This window comes from Crocuta crocuta, unplaced genomic scaffold (genome assembly GCF_008692635.1).
Source record: "Crocuta crocuta isolate KB4526 unplaced genomic scaffold, BGI_CrCroc_1.0 scaffold102, whole genome shotgun sequence".
NCBI lineage: Eukaryota > Metazoa > Chordata > Mammalia > Carnivora > Hyaenidae > Crocuta > Crocuta crocuta.
The window spans coordinates 15,082,308-15,096,142 of record NW_027530019.1 but is presented as its reverse complement, the minus strand read 5'-3'; the positions used below and the strand labels follow the sequence as shown (position 1 = coordinate 15,096,142).

The window sequence follows — 13,835 nt, the reverse complement described above, 5'->3', positions numbered from 1 at the left end:
GCTCTAGACAAGAGCTGCTAACAATCTTATCCCTATAACTGTTCATACAATAAATAGCAGAGGTGGAAGGAAAGATCCAAGGAAAAAGTTCCACTAGATTGAGCAAGTTCATTAGATTGGCTAATTCACCCTTGGAATAGCAAGAAGCTGGATCCTGAGAAGATAGCTTATGGGACAACTACAAGTCAACAAAGGCCAAAGAATTCAGCAGCCCTAAGTTCTGGGGCCCAGGAAGGACTTGGGGTACAAGTAAGAATGAGTCTGAAGGAATTTTTCCATTTATCACAGATCAGGCATAACAAAGTGATGGCTCACAGGCTTAGACAAATTTAGTTACATCTTGTTCCTCTCATGGTGCTTTTTAAAAATTTACCTTTGTTGCAAATATTTAAATCTGGAGATACCATCTCAAGTCTAGATTTTGGGATTCCTTTTTAAAAATTAAGAGCTTTGTCATCAGTAGACAAGATTCTCATGTGACAATAATGGTTCAAAGCTAAGAAACAGCAATTGAGTCAAGAGACTTATATTGGCCATTTGTTCACCACAGTGCCCATCACCTCTACTGTATCATACCTGGTCTCATCAGTGCTGTGCCCAGGACTGACAAGTTGTAACTGACCTTGATTCCTCAGGGACACCTAGAGTGAAAATGTTTAAAAGGAAGACGATGCCAACAGCGTGGGGAGGTACCAAAAGACAATTTTCTAAAAATATTATGGTCATATCTGACAGAATTAAAGGTAATACCTAGTTAAAAAATTAATATAGCACATAACATTAACAACTCAGGTAATAACAGATACTGGTGAGGATGTGGAGAAAAAGGATCTCTTTTGCACTGCTGGTGGGAATGCAAACTGGTGCAGCCACTCTGGAAAATAGTATGGAGGTTCCTCAAAAAATTAAAAATAGAACAACCCTATGACCCAGCAATTGCACTACTAGGTATTTATCCAAGGGATACATGTGTGCTGTTTTAAAGGGACACAGACACTCAATGTTTACAGCAGCACTATCAACAATAGCCAAAGTATGGAGACAGCTCAAATGTCCATCGACGGATGAATGGATAAAGAAGATGTGGTATATATATATATATATATATATATATATATACACTCAATGGAGTATTACTCGGCAATCAAAAAGAATGAAATCTTGCCATTTGCACCTATGTGGATGAAACTAGGGGGTATTATGCTAAAAGAAATTAGTCAGAGAAAGACAAATATCATATGATTTCACTCATATGAGGACTGTAAGACACAGAACAGATGATCATAAGGGAAAGGAAGCAAAATTATATAAAAACGGGGAGGAGGACAAAACATAAGAGTCTTAAATATAGAGAACAAACAGTGGGTTGCTGGAGGCAGGTGAGAGGAAGAATGGGCTAAATGGGTAAAGGGCACTAAGGAATTTACTCCTGAAATCACTGTTGTACTATATGCTAAGTAACTTGGATGTAAATTTAAAAAATAAATTATTTTTAAAAATTCATATAGCACAGCTCATACTGGGCAAAGTAAAAACATAGAGGTCCCAGGGTCTCAGAACAGCGTGAAGAAGACAGACAACTGAAAAACCATATGATGGGATGAGAAAGCTTCCCTGAAGCTCTGCTTTTGACTTATGAGGAGGCAAACCACAAGACTTACTAACAAGTCATATGAACTTTAGAAATAGTCAAAGGCTCCCTGTGTGGCAAGGATGAAGCCTGTGTTTGCTTTCTCACAGCTCACAGATGAGGAGTGAGTGAAATGAGCTGCTATAAAGGAGGTTTGGTTTGGGTTGAATGTCAGGAACAATTCACATTCTTGAATTATATACATTAAGCTCTGAGATAACTGCACCACAGATTTATAAATTATTTGTGCCTGAGTCTTAATTCACAAAGGTGACTGAGTGACAAAAGGACAAGGTCAATGCCACTGAAAGAAAAGTTCACTGTTGTTCAGGGTTCCCTTAGAAACGAAAGGAGGGCACACACACTACATACACAGGGACACCGGGGGAAGCACCAGAGAGGATCAGGAGGCAGAAGCAGGAAGGAAGGGAAGCATGATGGCCTAGAGCCTGGTGTTTCCCATGGAAAAGTCAAGGTAAGGAATGGAAAATAGCTTAGGATTGGCTAGTCTGAATAATGTTGGCAGCCTCTGGGTCATAACGGGTGGTACCCAGTTATCTGGTAGCTGGCCCTGGTTGATTAAAGCAGGAAAATATTGGCTTGGGATATGAAAGTTAGATAAAGGAGGTGGCTGGGGATGTGGATTTGGGAATGGTTAGGGAGTCTATAGTATGATTTTTGCACACCTGCTAAAGCTGCATCGCAGGGGATGTAAACAACTCTGGCCAGGAGTATGGCCCCATGATTAATGGATGCCAAACAGACAAATACAGAATCTAAGAAAACACAGCTCAGTCATTGTGGGAGTTTAAAAGGCCTTCAGTCCAGTCTCTCCATTTTATAATTAAGGAAATTGATATTTAGAGACATAATATCATTTATCCAAAATCCAATGAAGCTTGTTAGCAGTGCTGCATGGAATAGAATTGTCATGCCCTACTCCCAACTCAGTGACTTTTTTGCTATCCTCCACTCTGCTAATATGTATATTGACTTATGCACTTCCCTTTATCTTGTCTTGAGAATCTAAAGCAAGGATTGGCAAACTTTTACTATAAAGGACCAAACAGTAAATATCACATATTATGGATCATACACTCTCTGTCACAAGTACTCAACTCTGCCATGGTAGCACTTAAGTAGCTGCAGACAAAAATACACTGACAGGTGTGTCTGCATTCCAATAAAATTTTATTTATGGACACTGCAATTATAATTTCACATTCATTTTGACATGTCATAAGATATTCTTTACAATATTTTTTTCAACCACTTAAAAATGTAATAACTATTCTTACCCTGCAGGCTGTACAAAAACAAGCAGGCAGGAGGCTGAGTCTAACCTGTGAATCACAGGTTCCTCACCCTCTTTCTCTGCACAATCCTTACAAAATCTCTAATGACTGACCCAGGGAATAGTTCACCACTCTAGGTCTTAGTTTCTCCATTGATAACATGAAGCAATGTCCTTTCATACTCGCGATCTTGAGGTTTTTGATTAAGAGTACCCAAAGACAAAAATGTGCTGTCAAAGGGAAATCTGTGGGCTCTTTCATGGGACTATTAAGAAATGCCTCTCTCAGGGGCGCCTGGGTGGCTCAGTTGGTTAAGCGTCTGACTTTGGCTTAGGTCATGATCTCACAGTTCGTGGGTTCGAGCCCTGCATCAGGCTCTGTGCTGACAGCTAGCTCAGAGCCTGGAGCCTGTTTCAGATTCTGTGTCTCCCTCTCTCTCTGACCCTCTCCTGCTCACGCTGTCTCTCTCTCTCTGTGTCTCCCTCTCTCTCTGACCCTCTCCTGCTCACGCTGTCTCTCTCTCTCTGTCAGAAAAAATTAAACATTAAAAAAAAAAAAGAAATGCCTCTCTCGATAACTCCAAGAAGCAAAGTAATTTGGAAATTATATAAAGAATTATTTAAAGAACATTAGATACATAAAACTTTAAGTAAAAAAATATTCGTGAAGTGATAACTTAGGGATTAAATTAGTTTCTCTACCACAGAACTTCTCAAACCTTAATATACATTAGGACTATTCAAACAAGGGGTCTTCCAAAAACAGATGCTCAGACAGACACTTGGGTACAGGTAGTTTACATCATAAGCAAAAAAAGAAAACACAATGAGATGAGGAAAACTGAGATAGGGAAATGGGAAAAGCCATTATCACTTATATTAACAAAAAACTTACTTCAGTGAGCAACTGGAGCTCACTTCTGCTGGAAACTCTCTGGGAAACTATGATGTGGCTTCAGAATATTCCACAGAACGTGGGGAGACTTAGGCATTTATCTATCAAGTCCAACCTCCCAATGGTTAAGAGTTGTCCATGGGGCGCCTGGGTGGCTTAGTCGGTTAAGTGTCCGACTTTCGCTTAGGTCATGATCTCGCGGTTCGTGGGTTCGAGCCCCGCGTCGGGCTCTGTGCTGACTGCCAGCTCAGAGCCTGGAGCCTGTTTCAGTCTGTGACTCCCTCTCTCTCTGACCCTCCCCTGCTCACGCTGTCTTTCTCTCTCTCTCCTAGAAATAAATAAAAATCTTTAAAAAAAAAAAAAAAAGAGTTGTCCTGAAGGTGTGAATACTCTCAGACTGCAGGTTGTACCTGCAGGGAGCTCAAAAGTTTCCAGAGTGCTAAAGCAAGCCCTCAGGCAAAGAAGAGAGCCATCTGAAGGTAGGAAGCTGTCTACATTTTAGAAACATCTACCATGGCTATATTCAGAGAGGGATCGAAGAGATAAGGTGTGAGTGTGGACATGCTAGCTATAAAAGGGGATGGGTGGGAATCAATATTTTCTAACCTCATTTGTCGTCAACACACTTTCTTCCAGAAATCATCCCAACTAATCTGACTGTGGGATTCCTTTATACATGATGCATTTGTCCTTGGAGAGATACTGCTTTAAGGTAAAGAGAAAAGTGCCAGCGACTGGGTAATTTTGATAAAATTAGAAGATCTCTTTAGGCTTTGTTTTCTAAAATCAGTATGACAGAGCATACACCAAATACCAATAAGCCTCTGTTCTCTCTGGGGCAGAAACTAGGCCAATAAATTTCACACAGTGCCAGGCATGAGGTCAATTCCAACATGACAAAAAAAAAAAAATAGTAAAGAACAATTCACCTCCCAATGAGGTTGCCATCTGAAGCGATGCATGTCGGAGGAGGGACAGAATGTTCAAAGTGTGGCTGGAACTATGACAAGGCATCACCATCTGCCATCTGAGTCCCATCTCTCTAGCCCTTTAACCATCTGCACACCTGCTCAGGCATGTCACATTGGGGAAGGAATGGCCATGCCATCATTAATGCAATGGCAATAAAAACAAAGGCTCAGGAAATAGCCCTATAGCCTCTGACACCATTACTTCCTTACATTTGGAATCTGCTTCCATAAAGAAACATATGGAAAAGAGATTCATAAACCTAAAGCTTCTATCTACACAGGGTTGAAATTTCTGTGTGAGTTGAATTTTCAGACTACCAGGTCAGATGTAGAAAATCAGCAGATTTGTGAAGAAAGAGCAGAGCAAATACTAAGCAGAACCTAATCTGGAATCCATTATACATATTCTCATTTTGAACTTTGACCCACACAAGAACCACATCTTTTCCACCTTCATTCATAGTTCATCTCTAGACTTACTTTTCCCGGGAAAGCTAAAGTAAATCCACCAAGAGCTAATTATGGAGAAGCGCCTCTAAGTGCTCAATGCAATCAGAGCGCCTGGAACATAAAAGCACAGTTTGGCTAGTCCAGCTCTTTCCACCCTCCACACCAGAGACTGCGTTTATGTAGATGTGGCACATCCAGTGAGGAACAGACCTTGTTCAGGATCCGCTCTGGAGGAAAGCCCATTTACTTGCTTTAGCTCCTCTAGGCAATAGCATGTTGATTCTGTTAGAGAAGTTCCTTCCAGTTCAAATATCTCTTCTTAAAAGTAACTAAAAAGTTTTTTCTTTTTTAACTTGGAAGTTCTAAAGATACCAAAAGACAGACTGATAACAAAAACTCACTGAATATATTACACATAGTGAAATAGAGATACCCTCTTCTAATTAGTTAGGTTAAGCATATGAACCTGTGGGGAGGCAATACAGACAAGCAGTTCGATGCACAAGCCCTGAGGTCAGACTGCTTGGGTGCACCCTGGCTTCACCACTTACCCACTGTGTGATCTGAATCAAGTCTCCCAAACTCTATGAGACTCAGTTTCTTTGTATATAAGTGAGGAATAATAATACAAGTAAATGAAATGTAGGTAAATGAAAATACTTGTAAAGTGTTTATCGTGGTATCTGGAACATAACAGAGTTTTTAAACATTTGTGATATGCTGAAAAATAGCTGTCCAAAAGATATTCATCTCTGAAAACCTGGAACCTATAGAAGTTACCTTACATGAAATAAACATCTTTGAAGAAATAAGGGATTGAGTTAAGGAGGTTGAGATGCAGAGATTACCTGGGTTACTTCAGTGGGCACTAAACACAAACACAAGTATCGTTATGAGAGGGAGCCAGAGGGACAACCCTCCCTCCCTCCCTATCCCTCTCTCTTCCTCCCTCTCTCTTTCTCTCTCACATGCACACACATAAACCCACAGGAACAGCCAATGTTAAGATGGAGCAAAGAGAGATCAGACGGTGTTGGCCTTGAAGACTGGATTAATATGATCACAACCCAAGGAATGTCAGCAGCCACCAGAAACTGGAAAAGGCAAGGAAAGGATTTTCCCTGAGAGCCTCCAGAAGAAATGCAGCCCTTGCCAACGCCTTGATTTCTGCCTAGTGATAAAGATTTTGGACTTCCAGCCTCCAGAATTGTGACAGAATAAATTTCTGTTGTTTCCAATTTTTTAAATTTTGTTTATTCTGGGGGAGAGACAGAACACAAGTAGGGGAGGAGCAGAAAGAGAGAGAGACACAGAATCTGAATCAGGCTCCAGGCTCTGAGCTGTCAGGAAAGAGCCAGATGTGGGGCTCAAACCCACAAACCATGAGATGACAACCTGAGCCAAAGTCCAACAACTGAGCCACCCAGGCACCCCTAAATTTGTTATTTTAAACCACCAAATTTGTGGTAATTTGTTAGAGCAGCGATAGGAAAACAATGCACTGTTGTTATATTTTTCTATCAATTCTCTGTTGCTACATAACAAACCTTGGTGGCTTGAAACAAAACTATTTGTTACTTCACAGTTTCTGTGGATCAGGAATCTGAGCACAGCTCTGCTAGGGTCACTCACTCAATGTCTCTCACAAGGCCAGAATCAAGGTGCAGACTTTGGTTTCATCTTAAGACATGGATCAAGAAAGATCCACACCGGATAGAGTTCTTCACAAGTTACTAGACTGAGGGCCTCAGATTCTCACTGCATGTTGGTCAGAGGCTGGAGTGAGCAAAAGAGAGATTGAGAAAGAGAAGGAAGATAGAAGTAAATAGCTTTTTTAAAATACATTTTTAAGTGTTTATTTATTGGAGAGAGAGAGCTGTGGAAGAGTGGGGAGAGAGGGGGAGAGATGGAGAGAGGGAGAGACAGAGAGACAGAGAGAGAGAGAATCCCAAGCAGGCATCACGCTGTCAATGGGGAGCTAGACCCCAGAGCTCAGGGACTCAATCTCACCAACCATGAGATCATGACCTGACCCAAAATCAAAGAGTCAGTAGCTTAAATGACTGAGCCCCAACATCTTTTTTAACTGAATCTCAGAAGTGACATTCCCACCACATGTGCTGCATTGTCTTTGTTAGAAGTGATTCACCAGGTCTAAGACCCTGAAATGCCCAGAATAACTGTGGCAAACAATCTTTTTATTTCATAGCTCTCCTGGCTCTTCATCATTAGCTGATCTTTTGAACACTAAACTGATCTCACACTGGTCTGCTTAATGTATAATGCAGGACTATAAAAAAAAAAAAAAAATCCCCAATCTGTCAATCTGCAAATGTTCACTACAGACTTTAAAAGGGAAGGGACACCTGGGTGGCTCAGTCAGTTAAGCATCTGACTCTTGATTTTGGCTCAGATCACGATCTCCCAGGTCATGGGATTGAGCCCCCATCCAGCTCAATCTGTGCTTCTGAAAGCACAGAAGCTGCTTGGGATTCTCTCTCCTCTCTCTCTGCCTCTCCCCCACCATGTGTGCTTGCTCTCTTTTTCTCAAAATAAATATTTAAAAATTTTTTTAAATAAAAGGGAAGCATCAACCATATTTGTGTAGCTTTATGTCTGTTTCCACGGGTTTCTGTGTAACTCCTCCAAATGAAAAAAATGCCTGCTATATAGTCACTAGGAATGGCTTCTACCTGCCACTGTAGTGAAAGGGTTTTCCTAGATTTCCCTGAATTTGCCACAACAAGAGCAACTTCCAGCCCAGAACATTTTTCATTCTCAATAGTTATTTCCTATGTCTCACTGTCATGTGTGTCTCTCTCCAGCCCTGGAATCTGTGACTGACCTTCGAAACTGTTCTTTTGTTTCACTAACATTTTGCAGTTTGAATGTTTACACCGCTTAGATCAAGACTCACAGAACCTCTGAGCTGACAAGATCTTTTTTTTTCTTTTTTTTTTTTTAATAGTTTATTGTCAAATTAGTTTCCACATAACACTCAGTGCTCATCCCCACAAGTGTCCTCCTCCATGCCCATCCCCCCCTCCCCCCACATCCATCAGTCCTCAGTTTTTGTCAGCATTCAAGAGTCTCTCATGGTTTGCCTCTCTCCCTTTCCCCCACCATTTCCGCCCTTCTTCTCCCCCTTGTTCCTCCGTCAAGTTCCTCCTAATCCTCCTATACGTGCAAACATATGATATTTGTCCTTCTCTGCCTGACTTATTTCGCTCAGCATAACACCCTCAAGGTCCATCCATGTTGCTACACATGGCCAGATTTCATTGTTTCTCATTGCCATGTAGTATTCCATGGTATAGATAAACCACATCTTCTTGATCCATTCATCTGGTGATGGACACTTAGACTCTTTCCATGTTTTAGCTATTGTGGAGAGTGCTGCTATGAACATTGGGGTACATGTTGAGCTGACAAGATCTTAAATCTGCTTAATCGACCTTCTAAGAAAAAAAAGCTCTGGGGCGCCTGGGTGGCTCAGTCGGTTGAGCGTCCAACTTCAGCTCAGGTCATGATCTCAGTTAGTGGGTTCGAGCCCTGCATCAGGCTCTGGTTGACAGCTCAGAGCCTGGAGTCTGCTTCTGATTCTGTGTCTCCCAATCTCTCTCTCTCTGCCCTTCTCACACTCGCAATATCTCTCTCTCAAAAATAAATGAAACAGTAAAAAATTTTTTTAAAAAAAGAAAAGAAAAAAAACTCCAACTAATTCCTCTCTCACATTCTCTGATACTCTTGAGCTAGTTCGAGTCAGATTTGGAGTCTATTGTCTCAATTCCGAATGCAGAGTGTGTGTGTGTGTGTGTGTGTGTGTGCGCGCGCGCGCGCACAGACATGTATTATTATGCACTGCTTTTAGATACTCTGATTAGTTCTCAAGTACACAATATATACTGGGGAAATGTTTGTAAGCAAACCAAAATCCATGTTAGAACAACAACAAAAATGTCCAAAATAAACATAACACTGAGACGGGGAGTCTGCAGAAAAGAGACAATAAAATGTGAATTTAGCCCCATGTGGAACATGGGTTCTTTTCTTGGCTCCATGTCCTAGTATCAGTCAAAGGCCAGTCAGGAAATAGAAAGCCCACAGAAATTTAGGTAGGGAAGGTTTAATACAAATAGTTATTATCTATTTACAGGAAATTAGCTACCAAGAGAGAACTTGAAAGATTACCTTAGGTCTGAGTGAGAGAACCCAAGGAAGCATCACACTTGGAAGGGGTCCCTTCCCCAAGGCTGAAAATCAGACCCGGTTAGAGGTCTGTGGTTGCAGCCTGCTGGACGGCAGAGAAGTTGCTGGGCTGCCCTAGGCTAAGGCTGGTGGGCAGGGAACCAGTCGTAGGTGCCAATGAAACTCAGTAGGAAGCTGCCACAAGGCTGCTGTGGAATTCACTGGGAAGCTCTTGGAGGCCCCCCACAGAGCCTCCCTGGAAAGGCTCCAGAAGGATGCTATTAGGCTCACTGGAAAGGCAGCTTTCCAGCCACCTGCAGCTGATCCTACTGACACATGTTGAAGGTCACCTCCATGGTGAACCTCATCCTCAGTGAACAGGCATAATCTCTAGTCTCAGCTCTACCAACTTGCTAACACCCGGGAACCTCTTACATACTTGATTCCTTCACGATTCCTTGGTATCTCTCTACTTTATTAATCCAATCTATGAAACATTTTGAGTTTGATAGTCACAATGAGCCATGTGACTTCCACACATAATAAATAAAAATAGCAAATAAACCAAACATACTGATCAGGATTTCAAGAGCTCACACTAATAGATTTTTCTATTTTGCCAAACACCAAACTTTAAGACAATTTTTATTTGATTCCTATTGCTCTTTTATTTGATTCCTATGATATTGTGATTATCATAAGAAGTATATCTCTTTATCCCCACTTCCTGGCACACGAGTTTCTCAAACACTTGGAATTTCCTGACACAGGTAAAAGGAGTATCTTTTGTTATTCATGATAAGCCCTTAGCCACGATACCCCAATTTATGCTAATGAGGTGACTCTTGGTGGGCTACTCCATAGCTTCAGGTTGCCAGAGAGACCAACCATGTGATTAGAGTGTTGGAACTTTTAGCCCCCCCATCCCCATCTCGGGGAGGGGGGAGCACCTGGAGACTAGGTCAATCACCAACGAGTATTGATTTAATCAACCATGCCTATGTAATGGAATCTCCATTAAAAACCCTGAAGAGCAAGGTTCAGAGGTTTCTGATGCAGGAAGTGGTGCATCCCCCACCCCATGGGGACAGAAGCTCCTTAGACCCTTCTAGACTTTACCCAATACACCTCTTCACGTGGCTGTTTATTTGTATCCTTTATAATATCATACTGGTAAGAGTAAGTAAAGTGCTCTCCTGAGTTCTGTGAGCCTTTCTATCAATTACTGAACCTGAAGAGGGAGGGGGCCATGGGAATCCCCAATATATAACTACTTAGTCTGAAGTACCTATAGCAGGGACCTGAGACGGGCATTTGAAGTGGGAGCACGCTTTGAGTCTGAGCCCTAAAACTGTGGGGTCTGAACTAATTCTGGGTAGTCTGTGTCAGAAATGAACTAAATTGTAGGACACCCAATTGGTGTCCACAGAGAATTGGAGAATTGCTTGGTGTGGAAAACCCACACATTTGGTGACAGAAGTGTTGTGGGTAGAACAGCCCATTACTGGTGTAACAAATTACCACAGACTTAGTGGTTTAAAATAACACAAATTTATTCACTTAAAGCTCTGGAGGTCAGAAATCTAAAATGGGTTTTCCTGGCTGCAATCCTTCTGGAGGCTCTATGGGAGAATCCATTTCCTTTTCCACCTTCTAGAGGAGAGCTGCATTCTTTGGCTCATGGTGACTTCCTCTACCTTCAAAGCCAGCTCTCTGATCTCTGCTCCTGTCCTCACATTTTTCTGACTAATCCTTCTTGCCGCCCTTTTACAAGGACCCTTGTGATCACAAGTGGACCCACAAGATAATCCAGGATAATCTCCCCACCTGAAGACCATTAATTTAATGACATCTGCGAAGTCTCTTGCTGTGGAAGGTAATATCTTCACAGGTTCTGGAGACTGGGACCTGGATATCTTTGGGAGGCCATTATTCTGTCTACAATACAAGCTTTCCTAAAATTAAAGCCTCATGAATATTACCTGATTTTTGTTTCATGTATATTTTCTCATATAAAAGGGTCTTGAAACCCACCTACCCAATTACGCAGTTTTCAAGATGCCATTATAAGCTCCCAGACACCCTTAGTTTCTCTTCAGCCCTTCTATTCTTACTCTAAGAAACCCATTTAATTAACTTTCACCCTCCTTGTAATTCCTATTCACTATATAATAAAAGAAATGATACTTCAGCTTATGAATTCACTACTAATGACACAAGCTTTCTTACAGACGGTCAATTACTCTACAAACCTCTCTATATTTGCTCGAATTGTCCTCCAAGAGTTAGAGGAATTAATGAACAGAGGTGAAATGGCCATTCAGCACACACACACAGTGTCCAGCCTCACAAGCCTAAACTTGCTTATTGCATTTCCCTCTATCTCAAGTTCTCTTTATTCTCATTCTGCTTCTCCATATACGGCAGGAGAAAAAGTAGAACACATAGCAAATTCTAGAGTATTTAAAAATTCTCAAGATAAAGACAGTTTTCAATTAGAATACAGAGTGTCAAAATGGGATTCGAAGAAAACAATGAGGCACCACCAGACACCTATTAGAATGGTCACAATCCAAAACAATGGCAACTCCAAATGCTGGTGAAGATGTGGAACAAGAAGTACTCTCGTTTGTTGTCAGTGGAAATGCAAAATGGTACAGCCACTTTATAAAAGACGGTTTCGCAGTTTCTTACAAAACTAAACATACTCTTACCAGATGATATGATTATCTGTCTAGAAAGCAAAAAAGCATTAATTATGGAAGGTTAAGTTGCTGTAATAAATTAATGCCAAAATTTCAGGTGCTTAAAGGACAAAAAGTTCATTACAGTTTAAAGAAAGTGCTGCAGGTCAGCAGACAGCTCTCTATAATGTAAAATAGGATCCTGGCTGCCTCACCTTGGAGTGCATTCATCCCCTGGAGATTTACTATTATAATCATGAAAATACAACATACAAAATAAGTGTCAGTTTCCAAAATATGCAAAAAGTGACTACAAATCAGTAACTACCTTTCAGATAGCTAAATGGAACCTCCTTGGAAAACAATTCAGAGACCATCTACTTTCTCTGAAGCAGATTCATTCAGAGGCACATTCTCCAACATCACAGTATTACCAAATCTTTTCCTAACAAAATAGTTGCTTTCAAGGGTTTTGGCAAGAGTTTGGGCAAGAGTCCCTCTAAGACATAGTTGATAGGGGTATAAAAGAGTTATATTAGGGGCGCCTGGGTGGCTTAGTCGGTTAAGCGTCCGACTTTCGCTTAGGTCATGATCTCGCGGTTCGTGGGTTCGAGCCCCGCATCGGGCTCTGTGCTGACTGCCAGCTCAGAGCCTGGAGCCTCTTTCGGTCTGTGACTCCCTCTCTCTCTGACCCTCCCCTGCTCACGCTGTCTCTCTCTCCTAGAAATAAATAAAACATAAAAAAAAAAAAAAAAGAGTTATATTGGTCATATTTGAAATGCACCTGCCTTTTGACCCAGTTATAACATATGTAGGCACCTATTCTACAGAATTAACCCAAGGACAAAAAAGAGAATCACTGAAAGATTGACTAAAACCCTCAGAGACACATTCTTTCTAGATACAGGCTTCCTCTACCCACTTGCCTCCTTCTGTTCTTGCTCAGACCTCACCTTCTCAGGCAGATTCACCTAGACCATCTTTAAAATTGCAACACCGCTACTCTCCTTCCCTGCTTTATCCTTCTTTTTAGCACTTACTCTCATCTGACATTCTGTATCATTTAATTATTTTTATGGCCTGACTCACCCCACTAGTTTGGATTCTCCATTTCTGTTGCTGTTGTTCATTGCTATTCCTCCAGTGACCAATAATTCCTGGCACAGTAGGTGCTCAATAAGTGCATGTAAAATGAATAGGTGAATTCCAACACTGTTTTTAAGAATGTAAATAAATAGAAATGAACTTAATGCTACTTAATAAATAATGGTAACCCTACCACTTAACAAATATGTTATTATTTAAAACACATTATACAGACACCTGGGGGGCTCAGGTGGTTAAGTGACCTACTCTTATTTTCGGCTCAAGTTATGATCCCACAGTTCATGAGGTCAAGCCCTGCGTTGGGCTCTGTGCTGACTGAATGGAGCCTGCTTTGGATTTTCTCTTTCCCTCTCCCTCTTCCTCTCCCCTGCTTATGTGCTGGCTCCTTCTCTCTCCCTCAAAATAAATAAATAAACTTAAAAAAATAATAATAAATAAGATATACTGTGTGTCTGTGTATATCAACTGGTAAACATGGCCATGATACGTTTAGGTTTAAAAAAAAAAAAAGCAATTATTGCACAATACATGCAAACATTTGGAAGAATGTATCATCTATTAACTATGGAATTCTGAGATTCTGGGTACTTAGACTGCCTGGATGCGTTCCCAGGAC

At 41.2% G+C, this 13,835-nt stretch overlaps 1 long non-coding RNA gene across 2 annotated transcripts; it reads left to right on the top strand.

Annotated features, from left to right (window-relative positions):
• Positions 1 to 4,193: 4,193 nt before the first annotated feature.
• On the top strand, positions 4,194 to 11,389 carry LOC144231784 (uncharacterized). Of its 2 annotated transcripts, none has more exons than XR_013335183.1 (3): positions 4,194 to 4,298; positions 4,456 to 4,531; positions 11,203 to 11,389. It is a non-coding gene; the product is annotated as an uncharacterized LOC144231784 (long non-coding RNA). The 2 variants fall into 2 exon arrangements; XR_013335184.1 differs by lacking the exon at positions 11,203 to 11,389 and adding an exon at positions 6,231 to 6,478.
• The last annotated feature ends 2,446 nt before the right edge of the window (positions 11,390 to 13,835 follow it).